Source organism: Nyctereutes procyonoides, unplaced genomic scaffold (genome assembly GCF_905146905.1).
Source record: "Nyctereutes procyonoides isolate TBG_1078 unplaced genomic scaffold, NYPRO_anot_genome, whole genome shotgun sequence".
NCBI classification, from domain to species: Eukaryota; Metazoa; Chordata; class Mammalia; order Carnivora; family Canidae; genus Nyctereutes; species Nyctereutes procyonoides.
This window is the reverse complement of record NW_026575126.1, coordinates 25,471,273-25,496,033: the sequence shown is the minus strand read 5'-3', so window position 1 is coordinate 25,496,033 and position 24,761 is coordinate 25,471,273. Positions and strand designations below refer to the sequence as shown.

Genomic DNA, 24,761 nt, shown 5'->3' with positions numbered 1-24,761 from the left:
GAAAGGGAAAGATTGTAGACTACTGTTACCAAAATGAACCAGTATTTTACATAGCTACAAACAAAAATTTTGATTGCAGATTTAACTGAAAATGTTTTCAGATATGTGGGAGGTTGGTGGAGAATAAATTTGTGGGAGAGGTTATACAAAGGACTAAAATCTTAACTTCCATAATAGGAAGTAAGAGGTGAAGTCAAAGGTAGCCAGGGGATTTTCTCTGTTGTACCAATCAACACAGAAATGCGACTTTTCCTTCAGTTGCTACTCCTTTTAGGAGAATTGAATTTACCATCTTTGATTCCTAATATTAATAATAAAAATTTTCCTTGTTATCACTAATGAAACTGGCCTGTACATATCCTTTATTTATTCAAACTAGGTTTTTTTGTTTGTTTGTTTGTTTGTTTTAGCCATGTGTGCCTAAATCTGGCTCAAACCTCAGGGGGAAAAAAAAAAAACAAAACCAAAAACCCAACAACAACAAAAAACACACACAGTGGAATTGACGTGTGTATTTTCTGTTAGAGTACTCACATGGAAAACAGTATCTTTGCCTCAAGTTCTTCACCCTAAATAATCTAATGATGTCAGTCAATACTTACAGAATTGTAGCAATCTTAAACTCTAATGGAGAAAGAAAAATATAGGTGTCTGTGATGTGTGCATTGATTTTAGCAGTTCATCCTTAGTGGAAAATGTAATTGAATATGTGTTCAGGTGGATAACACCACTTTAAGGGAGGAATAAGACAGTTTAATGCAATGGGAAGAACTGGATACATCCACATATTAAATAACTGTATGGTTCACTGATTGACAGTAAATCTTTATATCTGGAATATATATTCCCCTGGACCCCTCTCTCAACAATGGTACAGTGCTCCTTCAATTGTTGTCAAGTTGACATGTAATACACCTTTTATAACTTTTAATGTGATAGACCTTTTATTCATCCTCCTCCCCATAGGAAAAGTGAATGCTTCTGCTTTAGTAAATGCGATGGGGAAAAAAAATACTTTCAATCCAGTGATGATTTATAATCCACCCTCAGTGCTCAATATCATTCTGTAGGAATATGTATGAGTGTGTGTGTGTGTGTGTAAACGTATCTCTCTGTGTTTGAATGAAAATATGTTCAAAGAGAGGGAGAAAGTAGAACTTATATAGTTTTCTAAGAGGAGCTGGTAATTTGAAATATTTATTTGTTAGGTAAAAAATCAATGTCAGTGCAGATATCAGTTAGTCTAATGAAACAATAACAAGAGCCATGGTTTTTTATTTTAAAAGACTGTTTTAACTTCATCACATTTTTAAGGTTCCAATAAAATAATTATTTTAGTACACATGATTATATTTATCTGTTTATTGTCAACTTCTAATAGTAGAATGTAAGTTCCATAAAGGCAAGTCATTGATATTATTCACTTTTTTTTAATAGCTGCCATAGTTCTTGTAGTATGGATTGAATATGGCATAATTTATCCAACTCTTTCTTTCTTGATGCACATTTAGATTTTAGAAATTGTTACTATAAAATGTGCATGCTGAGTCTCTGTACTATTACTTTCTCTATACTAGATACTTAAAAAGGGGATGCTGATTCAGAAGTTGACCCTTGAACAATTCAAGGGGCTAGGAGAGCCAAACCACACAGTAAAAATCCATGTATAAATTTTGACTCCCCCCAAATTTAACTACTAATAGCCTGCTATTGATGGGAAGACTTACTGATAACATATAATAGTCAATCAGCAAAATATTTTGTATGTTGTGTATATTATGTACCATATTCTTACAATAGAGTAAGCTAGAGAAAAGAAAAAGGTTATTAAGAAAATCAAAAGGAAGAAAATGTACATTTACAGTACTGTATGTGTACTTATTGAAAAACATCCACGTATAAGTGGACCTGCACTGTTCAAATCCATGTTGTTCATGTGTCAGTGGCATATATTATTTGATTTGAGAAACACTGAAGGGATCCCTGGGTGGCGCAGCGGTTTGGCGCCTGCCTTTGGCCCAGGGCGCGATCCTGGAGACCCGGGATCGAATCCCACGTCGGGCTCCCGGTGCATGGAGCCTGCTTCTCCCTCTGCCTGTGTCTCTGCCTCTCTCTCTCTCTCTCTCTCTCTCTCTCTCTCTCTCTCTCTCTCTCTGTGACTATCATAAAGAAATAAAAAAATTATAAAAAAAAAGAGAAACACTGAAGATTAATTTCCAAAAGTGTACTGGTAGTTCACACATTCAATAACATAAGAGCATCCATCCTCACTAGCACCTCCAGCATTGTTGTACATCTTTTAAAGTGTTTCCATCTTGCAAAATACTGTAAGTAAAAAATGGTATCCCTCGTCCTCATGTACATTTTCCTGACTGCTGGGAAAGTCGCACATTTCTTCACATTGTGGGTATTTACTTTTCTTCTGTGAAACGACTGCACATTGTTTGACTGTTTCTCCCCCAAACTCCAACCTTATAGAGGAATAATTGACAAATACTGTATTTCTATTGCATCAATTGCCTCTAACATTTGAGGAACATTTTTGCACATAGGGGATAGTAATCTTTAACACATTGGTTTTCATATCACATTTTCTTTTAGCGTTCTTTTTATAATTTTTATATAACTAAAATTTGCCTTTAAACAAAGTAAAATGTACACAAGGTTAAACATCAAATAATACTAAAAATACTTTTATGAAATTCAGTTGCCCCCTACCCCACCTTTTCACACTACTTTTCTTGTTCTTGCAAAGCAACTACTTTCAGTCTTACCATTTTTTAGGTTTTTTAAATCTATGCTTCTAAATAAGATATTTACATTGCAAATTTTTAAAGCTAGACATTTTCCATTGACTTCCTGTTATATAGTTCCTGAGAATGTAGTTCTCAGTTATTAAGGTTTGCCTTACTATGTGTATGTAAATATTGTTCATCGTTGACCTGAGGCATGTGCAATGATTATTTGTACTCTGTCTTACAAATGTTTGTTTTATGTGGACTTAAAGTTGCACCTTAAGGAAGGTTTTTTATATAACTATCATTAATTTTTAAAGTATATTTTATCTGATTCTTTACATATATAGAGGTACTTTTCCACACAAAGTTCCAAAACTCAGTCAGTTTTATTCTGTCTTCTGGAGACCAACTTCTCCTGTTCTAATGTAGAATCGTATTTCTGAGTCTTCAAATTACTTTATGCTACCCTCCATGTTTCCTGAATCCCACTTCTTCCTTTCTTGATCTTTTTTTTTTTTTCCTAAAACTGAGCCTCCAGAAATCTTGTCAGAGTGTATAGTAGGTATATTTTTAGAGTTTTTGCAGATTTAAAATTTCTAGCTTAAAAATCTTTCTCTTTAAAAATTTGAAGACATTATGTCTTGCCTTCTAGCATTTAATGCTGCTATTGAGAAAGCAGGGAATACCATTTTTCACTCATAGGATTTTTCTGTTTTTCAGGCATAAAGAAATAAGAGAAAAGCAAGAAAGCTGCAATGTGTATATCAGGGAAGTAAAGTTTTTTCAGAAATTCTCAGATTGTGGGATCCCTGGGTGGCGCAGCAGTTTGGTGCCTGCCTTTGGCCCAGGGCGTGATCCTGGAGACCCCGGATCGAATCCCACGTCAGGCTCCCGGTGCATGGAGCCTGCTTCTCCCTCTGCCTATGTCTCTGCCTCTCTCTCTCTATGTGACTATCATAAATAAATAAAAATTAAAAAAAAAAAAAAAAGAAATTCTCAGATTGTTTTTCACTGGCCAGATGATGGCCTCCCCTTGGTGGAGGTGGCCAGTAATTTAAAGAGGCAAGTCTTAAATTGGTGCATTGTCCCCTAGGATTCTGTTAGTAAGAGCAGAAATATAAATGGCTGTTGAGTAGACCATGAACAATGTATGCTGAATTAGGTTTAATTATAATTTATATGGCTTAATAATTTATTATTTGACATTTAGACTATTTTTTTTATTTTCTTTTGCTGTTACAAATAATGCTATACTTACATTTGAAATAAATTCTTAGTAGTGAGATTGTAGTTCTTAAAGTACTTTTTATGGCACTTTCTGTTACCTAATTCTTTCAAGTTTTCCAATGGAGAGTCTGCTAACTGTCCATGAAGTTCTCTATTTCCTCAAGCTTCTACCAATACAAAATTTTATCATTAAAATAAATCTGGATTTGATAGGTATATAATAGGATGCCACTTTAATATTTATTTCTTTGACTAGTAATGAGGTAAAACATTTTTTATTCTTTCATTTTTAAAATTTTTATAGGAATTTTTATTTTGCCTGTTGTTTATATCTTTTGACCATTTTTCTATTAGTGGACTGTTTTTTTATATTTTTTATTTTTGCTGATTTAAAACCCTTTAAAACCACACTTATATAATTTATTCCTCCCACCCAGAGCTGTTTTTGAACTTGGATTAATTAATTAATTAATTAATTAATTAAATTCAGACTCCACTGTCAAGTTTACTTGCTCTGAAAAGGATTGGGACATGTCTGTATAGCATGCATAGTAACAGCAAAGTGCAAATGGCTTTAGTCTGTGACACAGCTTCTTTTTATTTTATTTTTTAAGTTTTTATCTATTTATTCATGAGAAACACAGAGAGAGAGAGAGAGGAAGAGTTATAGGCAGAGAGAGAAGCAGGATTCCTGCGGGGACCCCAGGATCACGACCTGAGCCAAAGGCAGACACTCAACCACTGAGCCACCCCAGGCATCCCTGTGACACAGCTTCTATATCCATAGTGGACTTACATGGTTCGTAGAAAAGTAACTAACCAGGTGAGGACTCAGTTCAGAGCTCTGGGATCCATTTAGTCTTTTTTTACTTTGCTAGTCCATGGCTCCCTTAGGAGTAGGTACCTAGCTCCCATCCTTTGATGTACCTGCATCTCATCAGTTACAGATTCTTAATGAGCAAATTCAACAAGGTACTCGTATCCAATGAGTAAAGCATATCTTCATCAGGACTCTTATGTATCTTGGAAAGGGCATACGTTCTTTGCAAGTTATTGTTGCAAGGAGGATTTGGCCAGGGGTTAAGTCTTTAACCATCTCTAAGGCTAGACCAGAGGTCAGCAAAGGTAAGGTCCCCAGGCCAAATATGACCCCCTGCCTGGTTTTGTAAATAAAGTTTTATTGACACACAGCCACATCTGTTAGTTTATATTGTCTATGGTGGTTTTCATGGTACAATTGGAGTCATGACAAAAACTGATTAACCCATGAAGACTAAAATATTTACTAAATGGCTCATTACAGATAAAGTTTGCTAACCCCTGAGCTAGAACAAAGGCCAGAACTCAACTGTTAATTCTTTAAAAAAAAAAAAAAAAAAGATTTTATTTATTTATTTGTCAGAGAGAGCACAAGCAAGGGGAGTGGCAGGCAGAGGGAAAGACAGGCTCCCCACTAAGCAAGGAGCCTGATGCAGGACTCAATCCCAGGAACCTAGGATCATTACTTGAGCTGAAGGCAGATGCCTAACCAGGGAGCCACTCAGGCATCCCTGTTAATTCTTTTTTTTTCCAATATATTTAAGAATTTTAATTCATACCAGCCATGATGCAAATTATTTTCCAAGTTTTTCATTTGTATTTTTCTAAATATATGATTTGGAAACATATATATATATTGAATATTTATTAAGCCTGGCTTTCTGTTCTTTTTTTTTCTATTTACTTATTTTCAATGCTTTTCTACTTAGAAAGTTTCCCAGTCAGCCAGAGTTTATTTTGATGAATGGCAAATAATCATTATATTGTCCTAAGACAATTGATGACTTATATTTTTCCATTTAATGTTACAGTGTAACTATATACCACATTCACACACATACGCCATATTCACGCACATGCCCACATACGTTGGTCTTCTCTCTGCTCCATTGATCTTTGTTTCTTCTTATGAGGAAGCCATACAGTTTAAATAATTGATTTTTATTATTCTCTATTTTTACTAATATGTGTTATCACTCTTTTCTTTTTATATTATAATGTATTCTTAAGCTATTTTTACTACGTTATTCTTGTAGGTAAAATTTTAAATTTTTTGTAATTCCAAATCTATCATAGGAAACTTTAATAGAATTTCATTTTTAATTTTATTCATAATTTATAGAATTTTATATAAAAAGATATCAAGGACTTATAATAATATTGTATTGTCTCATTCAGATTAAACAGAAAATTAGGAAAAATATTCATAATGATAAAATTACATGTTTGTAAGCATTTTCTACATTATACATGTAGAAATAAATGCCTCATGCTTGTCATTTATTTTGAAGTTATTTACTAATTTTAATGGTTAGTAACTGGTACAGAGTAATTGCCCTCTAAATGATTACTAAATGAATGAATAAGTATATTAAAAATATCTAATATAAAAGTATTAGTCTGTATATTGTTTTAATGATAGTTGGCTTATACCTAAACACTAATCAAAGGATACCAAATTTCAGAAGTTATTAGAAATAGTCCCTAGAAATATAAATTGTGAAATATGTCTGCTAGTACTACTGATCTATATGTACTTTTATTTTACTTTTTTAAAAGAATTTATTTTTTATTTGAGAGAAAAGGAGGAGAATGGAAGAGAATGAGCAAGGAGGAAAGGGAGAAGCAGATTCCCTGCTGATGATCAATATTTACTGTCTTTTCAAAAACTCAATATATTTTTTAAGTTTTATTGAGGCATAGTTGATGTATAAAATTTGCATACATTTAATTTTGTACATTGTGATGAGTTTGGGCATAGGCATACACCCATTCTATCACCACAACGAGAATGCTAAAAATTTTCTTTACCTCCAAAATTTCCTTATATCTTTTACTGGACTTTAATTTCTTCTTTCTTTCTTTCTTTCTTTCTTTCTTTCTTTCTTTTCTTTTCTTTTCTTTTCTTTTCTTTTTTTTTTTTTTTTTGGTAAGAACACTTAACATGAGATCTATTCTCTTAACATATTTTGAAGTGTATAATACCATATTGTTATACCTATAGGTGAAATTTTGTACTGATCTCTAAAACATACTCTTCTTGCATGACAGAAACTTTACCTCCTTCACTAATAATCAGGGAAATGTGGATCAAAACTACCATTAAATATTACCTCATACCTGACAGGTTTGACTATTATAACACACACACACACACACACGAACTGTAAGTGTTGGTGAGGTTGTGGAGAAACTGGAACCTTTATATTATATTAGTAGGAATATAGAGTGGTGTAGCTACTTTGAGAGATACTATGGAGGTTCCTCAAAAATTAAAATAGAGCTACCATGTGATCCAACAATCCCACTTCTGGATATATATCCAACAGAGTTAAAATGGGGATCTCAAAATTTGAAATGAGGGGGCAGCCCAGGTGGCTCAGCAGCTTAGCGCCTCCTTCCGCCCAGGGCCTGATCCTGGAGTCCTGGGATCGAGTCCCATGTTGGGCTCCCTGCATGGAGCCTGCTTCTCCCTCTGTGTCTCTGCCTCTCTCTCTCTCTCTCTCTCTCTCTCTGTGTGTGTGTGTGTGTGTGTGTGTGACTATCATAAATAAATTAAAAAAAATTAAGAAAAAGATTTAAAAAAATTTGAAATGAGGATATATGCACCCTCATGTTCATTGCAGCATTATTCACAATAGCCAAGATATGGAAACAACCCACATAACCATTGACAGATGAATGGATAAACAAAATATGTTATATGCATATAAAATATTATTCAGCCTTAAAAAGAGAAGGAAGTCCTGCCATTTGTGACAACATGGAAGAACCTAGAAAACATTATGCTGAGTGAAATAAGCAATGACAGGAGGACAAATAGTGCATAATTCCACTTATGTAAAGTATCTTAATATAGTCCAACTCACAGAAGGAGAAAATAGAATGGTGGTTGCCAGAGGTAGGGAAGGGGAAAACAGAGAATTTTTTTTCAAAAATTCAATATCAGTGATTTGGAGGTCATTTTATTCTTTAAGTCTATTTGGGCTAATTAGATTTGGGTAAAGGTTGGGCTTTGTGATAAAATTTCCAAACTCTGCCCTTAAAAATTATGTTTATTGAAAATGGGATATCACACAAATATAAAATATCAGCTAGAAGTGGATTTATAGGCTTAATTCCATCACTATTAATTAGTACCCTTGCCAGTAGGTATGCTAGTCGCCTTTCAGTTGCAGCAATTTATGTTGAAGTGAAAAATAAGGGGATGTCCCACAGATCCCAAAGACAAGAAAGCAGTTGCCTAAGGCAGAAAGTATAATAAAAAATTGGAACCATGTCTGAACTCTCTCTAAAATTATTGCCCCCGAATCAATCTAAAGTTGTGTGTGTGGCTTTTGCAACAAAGTAGATGAAGGAAAGAAAAGACAGTTCTTGGAAAAGATGTGCTGCATTGCTAATCCAGTCGGTATCTACTACACTATTCTCAAATATGATAGTCAAAAGAACTTTCTAGAGACAAATGATTGTATCTTTAAATAGCTATGGATGTTATAAAATAGTGAAATGCTCGTGAATGGTTTTTAATTATTGTACAGGTTACCCTATCTTAAGGTAATTCAGAAAATGCCTGAATTTCCTTTGTATAACTGTCCTTCAGATAAGTGATAAAAGCTTTTATATATTCCATTTTAGTTTAGCCAAGCTAAACTATTCCTTATGTGATTTAATTTTAAGTCCCTTAACTTTTTCTGTTGCTGTTGTTTTCCTTTTTTTTTTAAATTTTTTTAATGTATTTATTTATGATAGTCACAGAGAGAGAGAGAGAGAGAGAGAGGAAGAGACATAGGCAGAGGGAGAAGCAGGCTCCATGCACCGGGAGCCCGATATGGGATTCGATCCCGGGTCTCCAGGATCGCACCCTGGGCTAAAGGCAGGCGCCAAACCGCTGCGCCACCCAGGGATCCCTTGCTGTTGTTTTCCACTGAAAGTGTTTTCATATGCCCCAAACTGGAGGTAGTATTTTGAACAGCTCTGAGAAGAGTAAGAACCACATTTCTTTTTCTAATACTAACTTACTACTGATATATGCACTAGTTTTTCGTGTAGCCTCCTTTCCTTTTTTGAGCCATATTAAAATAAAATGCCTAGTATTTTATTAAGCTTTTCAGCTGATGAACTGTGACTTCTCTATCTTGTACATATGTATGTTAGACCCAAAGTATAATTACTTATTACATGTTCTTGAATACAATCTGTCACTCTGACCCATCAACATCTCTTTGGAATTTGATTCTGTGTCCTACATATTGGTCCTCCTCTCTGACTCTAGCATTTTTTCCACTCTGTCCTGAGATTCCTCACCTTGGTTTTTATGATCTCCCTGTAAAGCATATTGAAGATAGAGGTAATGCAATTTGCAGTTTTTGAGCTAACTTTATTGAGCTCATCATACATACTTGTATCCGTGATGTAAGCATCTGAAGCTTATTTAAAGGTTTTTTTTTTTTTCCCCAAAGGTTTTTAAAAAGGTTATATATGGCCTAGATCTTTCCCACATTATAGCACTCACAATCTCCAGCTCAAATCCTTTCCCTTTACCAGAACAAGCAGTGTGCCATGTTATTAGGAGAACTAATTCAGAAATCTTATAATCTATTGGGGGTCCAATTATATCAGTAACATCACTAATTGTTTCATTAACATTGCAGCTATAGCAAGTTAGCACTCAGTATCCCTCTAAGGCCAGAGGTCCCCCAATATCTGGGTGCAGATGTGCTACTTAGAGCCGTGCACACCATCCCCAAGACCCAGCATCAATTCACATCCATATTATCTTGCATATATTATAACCACAGGAGGGTAAAGAATGTTAATGCACAGAAGATGACCATAGAATTGCAATAATTATTATTTGCATTATTTGTATTTGAATTATTTGTATAATGTTACACACTGTTCTAAGCACTTTACAGGTGACTCGTTTTACTTTATCCAAGATAACACTTGAGATGTTATCTTTAGCTCATTTTACCAACAAGGAAACTGAAGTAGAAAGAGATTATTTGTCTAGGTGGCCCAACTAATAAGATGAAACAATTAGATGTGACTCAAGTAGTTTGACTTTATTCTTTTTTTAGAAGTTTGTTTGACTGCTTGCTTAAGCCATCGCTATACCCATAGTAGGGCTCAAACTCACGACCCTGAGATTAACAGTTGCTTGCTCTTCTGACTGAACCAGCCAGGTGCCCCTATTATTTTTTTAACTAATACACTTGCTGCCTCCTTATAAAAAAAATCTCCATAAATGCAGGTGAAATGGATGAAGTGGGTTTGGGGTAATCAGGAATGACCTATGTCTCTTAATCTGGTCTCTTAGTCCTATTAAAGTACTTTCTTCTAATACCTCTCAACACTATCAGCACATTTAATAAATATGACTGCACTGTGTCTATGTTTAGATCTATTTATTGCTCACCATCATTTATTTGTAAAAATGATGAACATGACCTGACTGGGCATGGAGCCCTTTTGTATAATATTAGAAAGCTTTTTCCATGTGCATAAGCAGTCATTTAACTACTAGTTCTAGCTTTTATCCTCCATCTTATCTAAGGAAGCAATCAGATCCCTTGCTTGCTGTGGTTCAGGTACTTGGGATCTTCCATATTTCTCTGTATATTAGGTTTGTAACCATTTTTTAGAAATAAGATTTTGAAATTACTTCAATTACAAAATTGATCCAAGACATTGTAATTCAGTTATAACATCATAATATGGTGTTATGGTTAGTATCTCCAGTCTAAGTTGTGAACCCTTAGTAGTATTTAATTTTGTTATACAAACTTATCAATATGCTAATGAATGAATTTCAAAATTCTCTTCTCTGTAGCTAGTATTAAACAGTGGTGCTTATAACTATCATTTTATTTTCACTACCATAAAATCAGTCGTAATACTTTTTTTTTTTTTAAATCAACCACGACCAAAAAGATTTGTGAGAAAATAGTGGCATTTTATTTATCTGTTCTTTGTCTTTTCAATTTTATCTTCCCCTTGGGCTATTTTAGCAGACAAGTTGTAACTTCTGTAGGCCTGCAGTGTATAAATTACTCATTCTTTAGCCTTTGGTAATCAGAACCATGAGGTTTTATTACATTTAAATTTATCACATAAAAGACTTCTGGAGATCTATGATGTTTGTGTAACCCTCACCTAAGCTTGAAAATAATTTTATATAGTGCTATGAAACATTGCAGATATTAACACTACATTTTGTTCCTAATGAGGTTGATATATTAAAAAGCAATTCATTTATACCACTTTTGCAAAAACAATTCCTGCTGATAAACATTAGTACTGACTGTCTACAAAGGGCCATAAGGACCTCAGAGCCAGCTCTGACTAATTTTGGAGATTTCTGAAAACTTTTCAAAAAACATCATCCTTTTTAAAAAATATTTTGAACTATCTTTCTCTATAAATTTTATTTTGTAATCAGTTATTGTATATTGACCAGCTGTTTATTTTTATTGCTACTGTTTGTCAAGCAACTTAAATGTTTTATATCCTAGTAAACTTTAAGAAACAGAATCACCTTTCTATTCATATTTCATCCTTAAAGCTTAGTAGAAAAATCAGTATGTTGCTTTACCTCATCCTCTGTATTCATCCTTGGCTTTCTTCTTTAATCTGCTCCTTCACACTTGAAATAAAGCATCTGTGAGTATGGCTCACTGGCCAGATCTGGCCCCCAGACTGTTTTTGTACATCCTATGAGCTAACATTGATTTTTACATTTTTTAAATGGTTGGGAGAAAAATCAAAAGAGTAATATATGTGACTTGTGAATGTTATGGGAAATTCCTAAAAGTAGAAGTAAAAAATAAATAACTGTTTAATACATAACTTATGAAATTCAAATGTTACCATCCATAAATTAATTTTCATTGGAACACAGACATTTCTATTTGTTGCATTACGTCAATGATTGCTTTCTTGTAACAGTGACAGAGTTCAGTAGTTGAGTGATAGATATCATATTACCTGCATACCCTGAAATATTCACTATCTGACTCTTTGCAATAGAAGTTTAATTTTACTGACCTCTACCCTAGACAAAATTCCTAATCTTTGTAGGGCAGAATTTTAGTTTCCTGTCTGGACAGAAAGTTCTTCGTTTTGTACTCCAGACAGACCTTTTTCAATACCCTCCTGTCCATTGTGGATTCAGATGTCTCTAAAGCACTAGGATTATGGTAAAAATATATGAAAATATCTATTAATATTATGGTTATCTCTTTTTTCTGATTTCTCTTTTTTTATTCATTTTCTTTTTTAATTTACATTCAGAGGAGATGCATGGCCATAAGGTTGCTTTTATTGATGGATACCTGATCAAAAAATTTTGGAGACTGCTGCCCTATATATATCATAATCTGTTTTCTATAAAATATAAATGTCCTGAAGGATATTAATTGGTGATACATGAAAAACAGTTTTAGAATTCAACGGGTTTGTGAGAAACGGAGTTTTAGACAGGTGGATCTAGTACTGGATACCTCAAGACTTTCAACATGCTTAGGTGCGTTGTAAAACATCCCTGATGGTTTCCTTTTTTGTTTTTTTGTTTTTGTTTTGTTTTGTTTTGTTTTGATCCCTGATGGTTTCCCAAGATGGTCGGTCACAGAGCCCCCCATTCAGTTATCCCTCATGAGATAGTTCAGCAAATACCCTCGGGAAATGTTCTCCTATTTCAAGGGTGTTGAAGACTTAACTTTCATTGTATATGTGGAAGCACAGATGATAATTATAGAGCACTATATAAATATAAATTGTCATTTGGAGATACTTTGATCAATCTTGACATCCAGACAGGCATTTAAGTGACTAAATTAATTACCACTTAAAGGTATTTATTATTGTTGTTATTAATTAATTTTGAACACACTTAAAGTCAGAATGTGATTATAACCCAAAGGAAAACTGACCGTGCCATTGTTTCTTCTCACGATTTAATGATCTCCAAGGCTGCTTTAGCAAGTTAGTGGTAGAGTCTCAAATCAGTATTTTGAGCAAAATGATCAGATTCTGATTGTAACATCTTTACCAGGATCCAGTTTATTTTTAGGTTAACCTATAAGAAGGTTTGTTTTATGGTTATATCCAGCATTTCCATCTGCCCACCTCTTTTTTGTTATGATTTTGATTATACCATTTTCAGAATTAATAGCTATCATGATTAAAGTAATTCATTAAATAATTTAAATGGTGAAATTCTACATTCCACACTGTCTTCTGAAGGATGAATAGATAAGAATGTATATTACCTCAGAAGACTGGGTTTGAATGAACTGACAATTCTACTTATAGGGGAGGAAAAAGTTTTTCTCAACCCTCTTAGCGTCCCTGGCTGTGTCTGAAAATGAAACTGACAAAGATTAACAGGAGAAAAGCATATACATTTTATTGAATTTGTACATGTACATGGGTGCCTTCACAAGAGAATGAAAACTCAAAGTGACCAGAACAAGAAACTGTTACACCTTTTAGACAAAGAAGCAATGTTTTCTCATAAAGTGAAGAAAGTGACAAGACAGAGGTTTTGGGTTAGGGGTAGGGTAGCAAGTGGTAAAGGAGTAACTAAGAAGATAAGGATGAGTTTAACAAGGTTTGTCTGTACAGATTTCTTGGCCCTAAACTCCCTGTCTCTGGTGATAAGAATGTCTTTCCTCCTGTTACATGGAGAGTATTTTTCACAGGGGAGTTTTAAGACCTGCGTCAGAAAAGGGCCAGGAATGTGAGGTTAGAGTGACTTTTCTGCTTTTTTTTATCTTTTAAAAAATTTCTTCAGTTTAAGATCTTTAATATGCCAGGATACCATATTTCTGGGTAGCATATTCTCAAATCCCACCAGTGCATAGGCTTTGCCATTTAATTTTCTTTTCTATAATAAAACCACGTGGTCCTGATAATTAAAATCAAATCCTATTATGAATAACGTTCTAAAGTCCAGAATTCTGGGTTTTGCTTGCTTGGTTATATGTTGTTTTGTTTTGATTCTAAGTTGTAAAAGCTATTCCTATTGAAGCCATGCTGATCACCCTTTAAATGTTATCAGATTATCCCTAAGAAGCTAAAAAAAAATTTTTTTTTTTTGAAATAACTTTAGAGGACACAGACAGAAAGTTTTTCAAATGTCCTTCAGTTTACTTGTTTGCATTTCCTCAAAAGAGACTGGTGCAAAGCAGTTGGAGTTTACAATAGCTTTGAAAGCATTATTGTTCCAAAGCTAATTTTAACCTGTGATAAAGATTGCTTTTTTTATTCAGTTGAATGTGATATCCAGTAATTGTTTGTCAAGGCTAAGTGCTGTAGGACATAATACATTCTTTAAATGGTGTTTTGTAATTATAATACAAGCATCTTTATGGCCTAATATATGAAAGAATGCTATTGGGTAAGAGTGTTAGAATTATGAGAAAGCAGACTTTAAACTTTACTATTTCAATTATTAAATCTCATGGCTGCTTAACTTACATTTAGGGGAGTTTGACTCTACGTATTTGCTCAAATGAATGATTTTTTTGTTAACTGAATGGTTTTGCAGATCTTGACAGAAATAAACTTTTTTTTTTTCCCTCTCTCATTTTAGTCAGTGAGATATTGGTGGGGAAGATTACCTAAAACAGCCAAAAATGTGTGTGTGTGTGTGTGTGTGTGTGTGTGTGTGTGTGTGTGTGTGTGTTACCTGAAGTGATTTTAATGAGTTTGAAATTACCCCTAAATCACAAATCTGTGTCATGGGCCAAAAAGTGTTTCTTATAGCAACACTTCTGATCTGAAATGTTTCCAATTTGTATGTTTATGGATAAATGACTTTTTTGTTATCCTAATGAGTATCAACTAAAAGTGGTATAAGGGATCATGTCATACAATCTCATCATTTTATTAGAGGAATCACCAGAAGTAGTACTCTGCATAAGACATCATTCAGGGCCATATGTAAACACAGGTGGTAATGCTGAGGCAGAGAATACCTATCTGAGCTGCCTCTAGAATAATACCATCTTCAGGTCTGCATCCTATCTTTTTTTCTATTTTCCATGTGAAATATAGTATGTATGCAAAAGAATATATAATATAGATATACATTTTAAGAAATAATACAATGAATACCTTCTTTTAACATTTCACACAGAAAGAGAAGCATAAGATATTCCTGTACCTTTGACTCTATGTACCCCCACTCAGATATAGCCCTTTCTCTTCCCTCTAAAGGTAATGACTTAGGTTTTGTCATTATCATTCTCTTGCTTTTTTATGTTTTACCACATATGTATCTCTAAATAGTATGCCGTCCAGTTTTGCCTGTTTTTATTTTTAATACAACCCTACAGTTAACATTCTGTATGCAACTTGCTTTATTCTTGCTATTGTCCAATATTTTGTTTTTCACATTCTTCCTCATTGAAATAGCATTAGCTCATTCATTTTCTCTGCTGTATACTATTTGCTCATCACTCATTTTGTTCAAAAGTGTAATTATTTTATTCTTACTCTTGAGTTATAATTTTGAAATTGTGCAATTCTCAGTTAACATTCCTACCTTTTTAATTTTTTAATTAATTAACTTATTAATTTTCCCCTTCCTTCTTTAGAGACAATATTTTATCCTCTTCTGACTTCCAAGGACACTGTCAAGAAGTTCCCTGTCAATCTGTTTTTCCTTTGTACATAATCCATTCTTCCTCAGGCTACTTATTAAGCTTTCTCTTTGTTTTTGGTATTTTATTTGCTACAAGATTTCAGTTAAAAAAATTTCCTTGTGTTTTTTGTCCCTAAATTTGAAGATCTGTATCTCTCATTAATTCTATTGAATCTCTAACAATATCTATTGAACTATTACCTCTCTCAAGACTCCCTATTATCTTGGGAGATCCAGTTAGATTTCTCCTTTCACTCTGTTTTCCATGCCTCTCAACCTCCATAATATGTTTTGCGTGTCATTTGTCACATTTATGTCACATTTAATATTCCCATAGGTATCAAGTGGACTGATTCTATTCAGCTATCTCTAATCTCTTGTTTACTCCAAACTATTAAGGTTCTGTTTTCCCAATTTGTACTATATATATATATATATATATATATATATATATATTTAGAAATTCCTTTTGATTATATTTGCTTATATTTTAAATTTTAAGCTTGAATTTTAAGTTTGAATTTCTTATTCTTTGATTACACATTTCAGTCCCTCTTTTATTTTTCAAACATATTAAAGATTTATTTTCAGTATCTGATAATCTGTAATCTTTTGTGGGTCTGATTTTGTAGCTTTGTCTTCCTACTGACTCTGGCTTATATTTTTTTTTTTTTCTCACTTGTTTAGCAGAATTCTTCTGGGTTCATTTTCCATGGAAATTTCTTTATGGGAATTTTTTTGATACTGAGATAAAAATCCCTCCAGAGAGAGTTTGAGATTGCTTCTCCTAGGTGTCTGTGGACACCATGACCAGGAGCCACCTCCTTTTTTTCTTTTCTTTTTTTTTTTTTCCAGGAGCCACCTTTAAACCAAATTTTCAACTTGAAGTTTTGCAGCCCACACAAGTTTGAAATCTTAAGGAAGACTTCGTTTTTTTTTTCATCCATAATTAAGGCTAAATTGGACATTTACCCCACCATTCCCCTCTGGTGGTTTTCTATACCACAAATTGAGAGCATTGCTTTTTGTTTGTCCTACCTTATGGTTAGGTCCTGACTTTTTCTGCTCTCTCAGGTGTGTATGAGCCATTAGGAATCAGGCTCTAGGCCTCCAGAGGCCAGCAGACACCACCCTATAGTTAGTTTGTCATTATGAATCTGTTTTGTTGTCATTTTTGATCTCAAAGAAATTTCCTAATTTCGACACCAATTCAGTTGTTCATCTTTTGTTTTTTTTTTCATATCCCTGGCCAGTATTTTTTAATGTGCTGTACTATGAGAGTTTTTTCTCATTATCTTGTTAACCATACTGCAGAACTGGAAAACTCGTTTGATTCTTTTAGGTACTTCTTACTTAAATAATAGCCATTTCACTTCCAGTGGCTTCTAGAGTAAAACCAGAGGATTTATACAAGTTATAAAAAATAAAGTTTTTACAAATATTTATCATTTTCAGTGAAAATTATGCTTTAATACTTGGAGATGATTAGTAATTATTAAAACTGACTCATGCTTACACCTTCACAGCTGCTGTTCTGGGCCTTAAAAGATTTCTTCAAAGCATATCACATGATCATCTTATAAGCAGGCCAGCAGAAATTTCTAAGTTAATTACAGTTTGGCAGAGTGTATCCAAAACCTCTTATCTGAACAGTGAACCCAATAATTTAATCAGTCTGTCTGTTGATTAATCACGTTCTAATCCATCTGATATCAGCTCTGAAAAAGCTCTTCATCTGTTCCTTGTAAAACTTATCTCTGTGAATGCACAGCTGCTGTGAGCTATTGGTATTAATAACTTGAATAGGAGACAGAACACAATAGATTTTCAAAGCCTGCAGAAAAAAGTTTGAACTCCTTAAAACAGTCATTCAGGACTCTCTAATCTGACCCAACTCTACAATCTTCCCATCCTCATTTCCTGTTGCTTTGTCAGCTTCAGGCCATGTACAAGTTAAGGCCAGGTGCCTGCCTGAACTCTTTCTGTTTTGACTGTTTCTGAAGCTGATGAGCTGATGAATGATTAAATATGTATTTATCAAATTCCACATGTCAGATATGTGCTATAATATTTCACTTAAGACCCTACAACCTCTCTGTCATATAGTGAAGCATATAGTGAAGCCGGTTTGACAGATGAGAAAGTCAAAGAGCAAAACAAATTTCTTTTTGGTGTCCTATTTACAAAGTTATAAGCTCTTTGGAAAAGGGCAAGAGGAAAGACAAAAAGCTACACAAGTCTGTGATTGAAAATTTTACTAGTAAAACATAAATAAAATTCAAAAACTTAATCTCCGTACTTGAGCTGTGAGAGATACCAAATCCTCTAGATGTTTGACACCATCTAAGAGGTGGGAGATGTTTGATCCACGTGAGCTCGAGAGAGTATGTGAGTAAAAAACCTTCCTTGACACGTAGGAGGCATTCAGTATATTTGGTTTCTACTCTTTATTCCCCTCTTTACTCCTAATCAGGTTGTAAATTGTTTTCCTATTCATTGTAGAACACAACATGTTGTTTCTCCTCTCCTCCTACCCATCTTACACAATCAGTTCAGTGCAGTATGAGACTGCGACTGAGTGTACACCAGGCTGTCTGTGCAGTCTTCAGCACACCACCATGCTGGAATAACAGAATTGCCAATGTAACCTAAAACATGAAGGAGTTTTTAAAGAGTTCTTACAACTTTGATCTAGTAAAGTTTGGGCCCACAGGAATAGGAAATGGATTGTTATGGTTTATTCAAGACTGTGGGAAGTTTCATTTCATTATATGATAATAATTTTGTCCATTTTTCATCCACTTTCCTAGGTAATTATACTTTATTAATGACCATATGATATTTTTTTCCTAAGCTTTCTAAGGTGAACCTAGCAAAGACTAGTCCCAGGGTAGTAGATTCTTAAAGACTCGTTTAAAACTATTTGCTTAGCTCTCGATTACTCCGTATTTGTTTATATGAGCATATACATGAACCCTTATTTCTACCCTGCTAGATATAGTTAATTAGACAAGGGGCAAATATCAAACCCAAGTGAAACCCATTAGAGTCTCTGCCACCAGGGTAAAATTGGGCCTGTGAGATTACAAGATTTGAGCGTGACTATACGTATACCTTATAAACCAGAACCTGTCAGGGGCTGATGGTTCTATCATATGAACTTGAACTGTAACAGAGGAAGCCCTCTATAGAAAGAGGGAAGAATGAAGAGCTATGAAAAAAGAAGCAGGGATCCCTGGGTGGCACAGCGGTTTGGCGCCTGCCTTTGGCCCAGGGCGCGATCCTGGAGACCCGGGATCGAATCCCACATCGGGCTCCCGGTGCATGGAGCCTGCTTCTCCCTCTGCCTGTGTCTCTGCCTCTCTCTCTCTCTGTGACTATCATAAATAAATAAAAATAAAAAGAAAGAAAGAAAAAAGAAGCAGAGAAAAGAGACAGAAAAATTTTGAAATGCATTTTCAGTTATGGGAATTATTCCTTTTCCTTCAAGTAGATATCACATTCCATTTCCGTAAAAAAAAAAATTGTTTAAATTGACTTGTTTTTCTTACAACTAAAATTAGTGCTAATTAGTATCACCTGAATCAAATGTTAAGTGGTCACTGATTTTATTCATATCACATAAATGTACCTCAATTCTCGTCTTACCTCTAATGCTCACTAGAGCTGGGCAGTAGTGGACAAGTCCCTTTAATTTCTCTAGGCCCTAGTTTTAGTATTAGCAGCATGATGATAGAATCATGAAGATCAAATAAAATGATGTATGTGAAAGATCTGTGCTATAAAAATCTGAATTATTGTTTTTTCTACAATTTCAATGCCAGTATTTCTCTGATAATTTATCTTGTATGTCTAGATAACACTGTTACTCTTGTTTACTGTGTTTTCCATGTGGGTAGACAGATTTAAAGTTCCCAATGACAAAGGGATAAATTTTGTCACAATTTCAGGTTTTTGAGTGCTGTCTTTATATAAGGCACTATAATGGAAAAATTGATGTATTAAGAAAAAATTCTCAACCTACCCATTCTGACCCTCCAAAACAACCAAGTAGAGATTATTCTGACCATTATAACATTTATTTTGGGGAGTAATCAAATATTAATATACTCAGTTCATGAAGAAAATAAAATGTTAAAGAGTTCTTTTCTTTCATAATAGTGGAGTTGCACTGGAAACTGGGCCACTGTTGAATTTTATTTTACTTTTTGCTATTCCCAGGGTAGCAGTATGCCAGATTTATAGTATAGGACCATATTATGTAACAGGATATTTGTTGTTAGATTTATTTGCAAAATGATTGTCCTCTATTATGGAATAATGTATAGATAAATCCCAGTTAAATAGAAAGTGATTTATTTTAGAAGACAGTTTGTCATGGAGTACATTTAATTTTTGAAATTCTAGCTTATAAAACTAATTAGTGAAGAGATTTGTTTGACAAAAACAACCGTTTAGAGCAGAGTTTTGGAAATTTAAAAAAAAAAAAAAAAGGAACAACTTACCCCTAAGATTTAAATGACAGATTTTCAGGTAAACCAATAAAACTTTCTCTGCAGCTCATAACACTATGCACTGTGATACCATAAAGTTCACTAAACAGATTTCTCATTTTGCCATTATGTTTCTGCAGTTCAAGAGTAAAACTTCTTTAAAATTATATATCACTACTTTTAGAATCATTCTTACTCCACTGTCCCCAATTCTCCCCTGGCATCCACTGTCCTGAATTATTTTTACATAATCTCTTCTTTATATTTGTTCATATAAATATGTTTTACTAAACAGTATGTTGTGTTATTTTGTTTGTTTTAGGGATCATATTCTGTATATCTTTTGACAGTTTACTCTTTTCACTCAACAAATTTTAAGTTAATCTGTTGTGGTACAGTAGCTGTGGCTCACTCTGGAACCTGTATTTTTCATTTTCATTCAACTTTTTTGGATCCCAGTTCTTTTCCTAGCTTTTTTCCAAGACATCGCTGCAAAGTTTCTTTTTCTGTTCATTGAGGCCATTGTGATTATCTTGACCAGTGGTAACCATGGAAACACTATAGTTTTTTTTTTTTCGGGGGGGTGGATAAGAGAAGTCAAGTAACTGAATTTAAACAAGCAAATATAATCAGCCTGTTTACCATTTAAATCTCTTTACTAACACTGAAATATCACTAGCATCACTTCAAATGTTAAGTGGTCACTAACATTCAATTTTATAATGGTAGTCACAATATCACATAAAACAGAGATATCACCTAACGTTTCCTTATCTATAAACATCAATTTTTAGAAATCTGTATATTGTTAACGCACTGAAGATTAGAACTATGGTAATTCATCCTCTGTGTTATAGAGAATGAACTCATTTGTTCTAAATATTCTGAATGTTTATTTTGTTATATTAACTCCCTTAAGCAATGCTAATATAATTTAGCTATTAAATATTAAAGCAAAATATTATCTTATAAAATCATGCTCAAATTCTAGTTTTCCCAGTTCAAAAGCTTTAGTAAGTTACTGCCCAATTATTGAAGCTCTGACTGTATAATCATATAACCAATATTAATTGGTTGTATCCATTTTCAGTCATCTTCCACTTAATTTAGCAATTCTAAGAAGTCTTAAGTCAGTGGAGATTTTTTGACAAAAGTAGCAAATATGAATGAATTTGGGAAAGAAAACCTAGAATAAAATTTCTATTACTGAGTTATCACTGGGTGATAATCTTGGAGTCTGGGCACTTTTGTTGCATTTGGAATATGCTGAATTTTTAAATTGCTAGAATGGCAAAAATTGTCTCACTGATAGTTGACAAGCTTTACACAGTAGACATTATGTAATTTGGGGAGTTGTTTAAGGATCTTTCTTCTTTGTTTGAATTAAGGAAAGAGAAAACTGACCTGTTCAGAGACACACTGCCTATCATAAATCAACAGAAAGGAATAAGCAACCTATGTTATAAAGTAAATGAAGTTTCCTTTTTGATTTTCCTTGCACTTCCTCTTTGACCTTTGTTAGTTTAATCTTTGTTAATTTGATCTTTGAAAATTCTCCCATGGTATATTTAGAGTTTAATATGACATTATAGAAGAGAAAAATATAATAAGCCTAATATTAAAATTAAACTTAAGTCACAGTACATGAAGGAAAAATCTCTAATGACAAAATCTTAGGTTTTTAAGTTACCACTAATATGGGGCATTTTAAAAAAGAAGCATTTGCTTGACTATCCTCCAATAAATCTTGTCAGTTTATTGACCCTTTCACCATCGTGAGTTGTTGACCTAATTATTATGAGGAAGGTTACTGTGAAAAAGCATATGGCTTAGAATAACTGGACCATTGGGATTTTCCTTACTCAGTATGGGTGCAATTCTTCCATTCTGTGTCTTTTTTCTCATTTTATGATCTTAAAAAAAAAAAAAAACAAAAACAAAAATCTAAGCATACCGTGAAGATGTGGGCCTAGTCCTAGTAGGGTTCAAACACAAGAAGCAACTATAGTTGGTTAAGATCCTAATAGGTTCATTGGCTAAGAAATCAAATCCCCAAGGTAGCCATGGACCAGGTTAGGAATTTGCATCCGCCAGGCTCAGAAAAACCCTGAAGTCAGATTGTACTTGAACAAAGTCGTTGTATTTGGATCATAGAGATCAGATAAACCCAGCAAGTTAAGGCCAACAATCAGGGAAATCTTAGAAGCTACAGGGCATTGAAGTTCAAACATACTTCCTGTCATCAAGGCTCTGCAGTAGGCTGATAGGAGAAAGGTGGAGTAATGGACAGTCTGTGTCAAGCATACTCCTACCAGGATCTAGCTGTAGTTGGTGGTAGGATCTAGCTGTAGTCAGAGAAGGGGGTCCCTGAGCTATCAGGGAAAGTCCCCAATTCTACAGTAACAGACTAATAGGAAAGAATCTAAGCAAAGAACCAGTACCTGAAATTTGAATATAAGTCCAAATCCACATATCTGTTCAGCAACAGAATAGGGCCAGCAATAAATCCTATATAGTTCCCATGCCTCAGGACAAGACCCATTCTAGTGCCTAGGGTCTTGGCGCTAGGCTTCTCCAAAACACATTATTCGAACTAAAGGCCAGGCTAGAAGCTGGGCATGTAATAGGAAACAAGATAGTTTCTCCTCTTACATACCTTACACTCTAGTGGAAGGTTCAGACAAGAATATAGACAGTCACAATGCAGGTGTTATGAATGCCAATTGGGGAAGGTATATAATGCTATGGTGGCTTAAGTCAGCTTATTAAGACTTGATGATGTTGGAGAGAGATCGAAAGGTTTTTCAAAGGGACTGAAGTCTAAGCTAAGACCTGAAGAATGGGAAGGAACAGGGGTACTGCTAACATTAATGAGTTTTATTCAGTAAGCAAGAGGTGCTACTAAATTATAAAATGGTTGTTTAAAATAGGTGCCCCTTCATTTGTGGGACTATTCAGTGCCGGGCCATGGGAGTTGATGAACTTAAAGAGGACTCTGTTCCCTTCATTGGCCAAGTTTTTCTATGCAGCGCACAATCTGTGGCCTACATTGGATGTATGTAGGTGAAGGGCTTTTAGGATAGGGGGTAGAGCAGAGGAAATGAGGACCTCAAGGCTTAAAGAGTATGGCTCTTCAACATTGGAGTATAGAAGAAAACTAGCCTTATTTATTCCTAGAATTGTCTCCTCAGACCATGGCAGTGAAAGAGTACCTACCTGGGTGAGCTGCACAGAAGCCACCTGCAGGGGTACAAAGCACACATTTAAGCATTTGCCAAGATAGAAATTTGACTCACTAGGCTTGAGCTTCCTGGAGTGACTCAACTTGTCATATTACCCATTATAAGATTGTGGAACACTGTTTCTCACAATAGCAAATCAAAGTAAGGCTGGTGGTATTGCCCACAATTACAATAGAAGTGGAATGGCTTAATTAGTAAAACATTAACTGGCAGGATTCCTATAAGTAAAAATGTACATATTTAAGGAGGCTTATTGTAACATTTATACCATTTATTTTATAATATACTAATTCGAATGTAAAAGTGAATGTAAATTACCAGAAATTAACATGCAATGTGAAGAAAAGTCCTTTCATCCTCTGCAACTGTAGCATTTGGCAGATTCAGGAATAAATAATCTTTTGTGGCAAGGGTATGCCTTATCAAACATATGCAGATCAGCACTAATTAATGCTAATTAAGGTTTCCTGTCTATCTAGTTGGAAAAACGTCCAAATGTTATGAAATCCAGTTAGTATGCCTATTACGCTAATTGTTTTATATGGGGTGGTTCTTAATTAAAATATGTAAATTGACCTTAATTGCTATATACTAATGGGGGTTCATGTTATCTCACTAAAAGTGACAAGATGGTGAGGAGGGGTACTTAAATGACTAATTCTGATAAATCCTTAACTAAATGACCTTTACTCAAAATTAATTTTAATTGGAAGTTGGCTAAAGAAACATTTTTCTTCTTTGTTTCTTTTTAGTTTTTAGTAACGTAAGAATGTTACTCTTCTTTGTTAATACAGCTTTAGAAGCAGTTGTGCATTGTTAATTACACTTAACAAGCAAGTTAATTTGACTGTTTACTGTTTATAGTTATCAGGAAGTTATTGATATCCTCATTTCAGTCTTGGGAGAACTGAGTTCTCATTGAATGTGAATTTATAGTTAGAATCCTGTAGGTAAGCTGACTGACCCCCATTTGTTAGAGTATGCATTAAAGTTTGATGAGCCAGTAGTAGTAATATATACTCCTTGGCTGATTTACATTGGAATTAATTTTTAAGAAAAATATTTTTTTCTTTACAAAACATTAGTTTTCATTGGAGTTAAAATTTCATTGGAGGTATTTGGGTTAAATAGACTGAAATGATATTCTTATATTTTACTCAGGTTTTTATTTATTATTTAATTGCAAACAAAATAAAATATGTATGCCCCAAACCTGTGTAAATTAATTTACATATCTATATTTTATTATGCTAACCTTACAATTATAGGCGGTAATTTAAATAAAGCTAACAAATATTTTACTCTTTCATTTGGAAGTGGTTTATGTTCATGTGTAATTTAAAATATATTTTAAAAATTCTTCTGTAAAAATGTG

The 24,761-nt window shown here is 34.0% G+C and overlaps 1 protein-coding gene across 1 annotated transcript in view; it reads left to right on the top strand.

Moving 5' to 3' along the window:
* DPYD (dihydropyrimidine dehydrogenase) overlaps positions 1–24,761 on the top strand; it is an 802,527-nt gene that overhangs the window by 455,455 nt on the left and 322,311 nt on the right. The window lies entirely within an intron of this gene.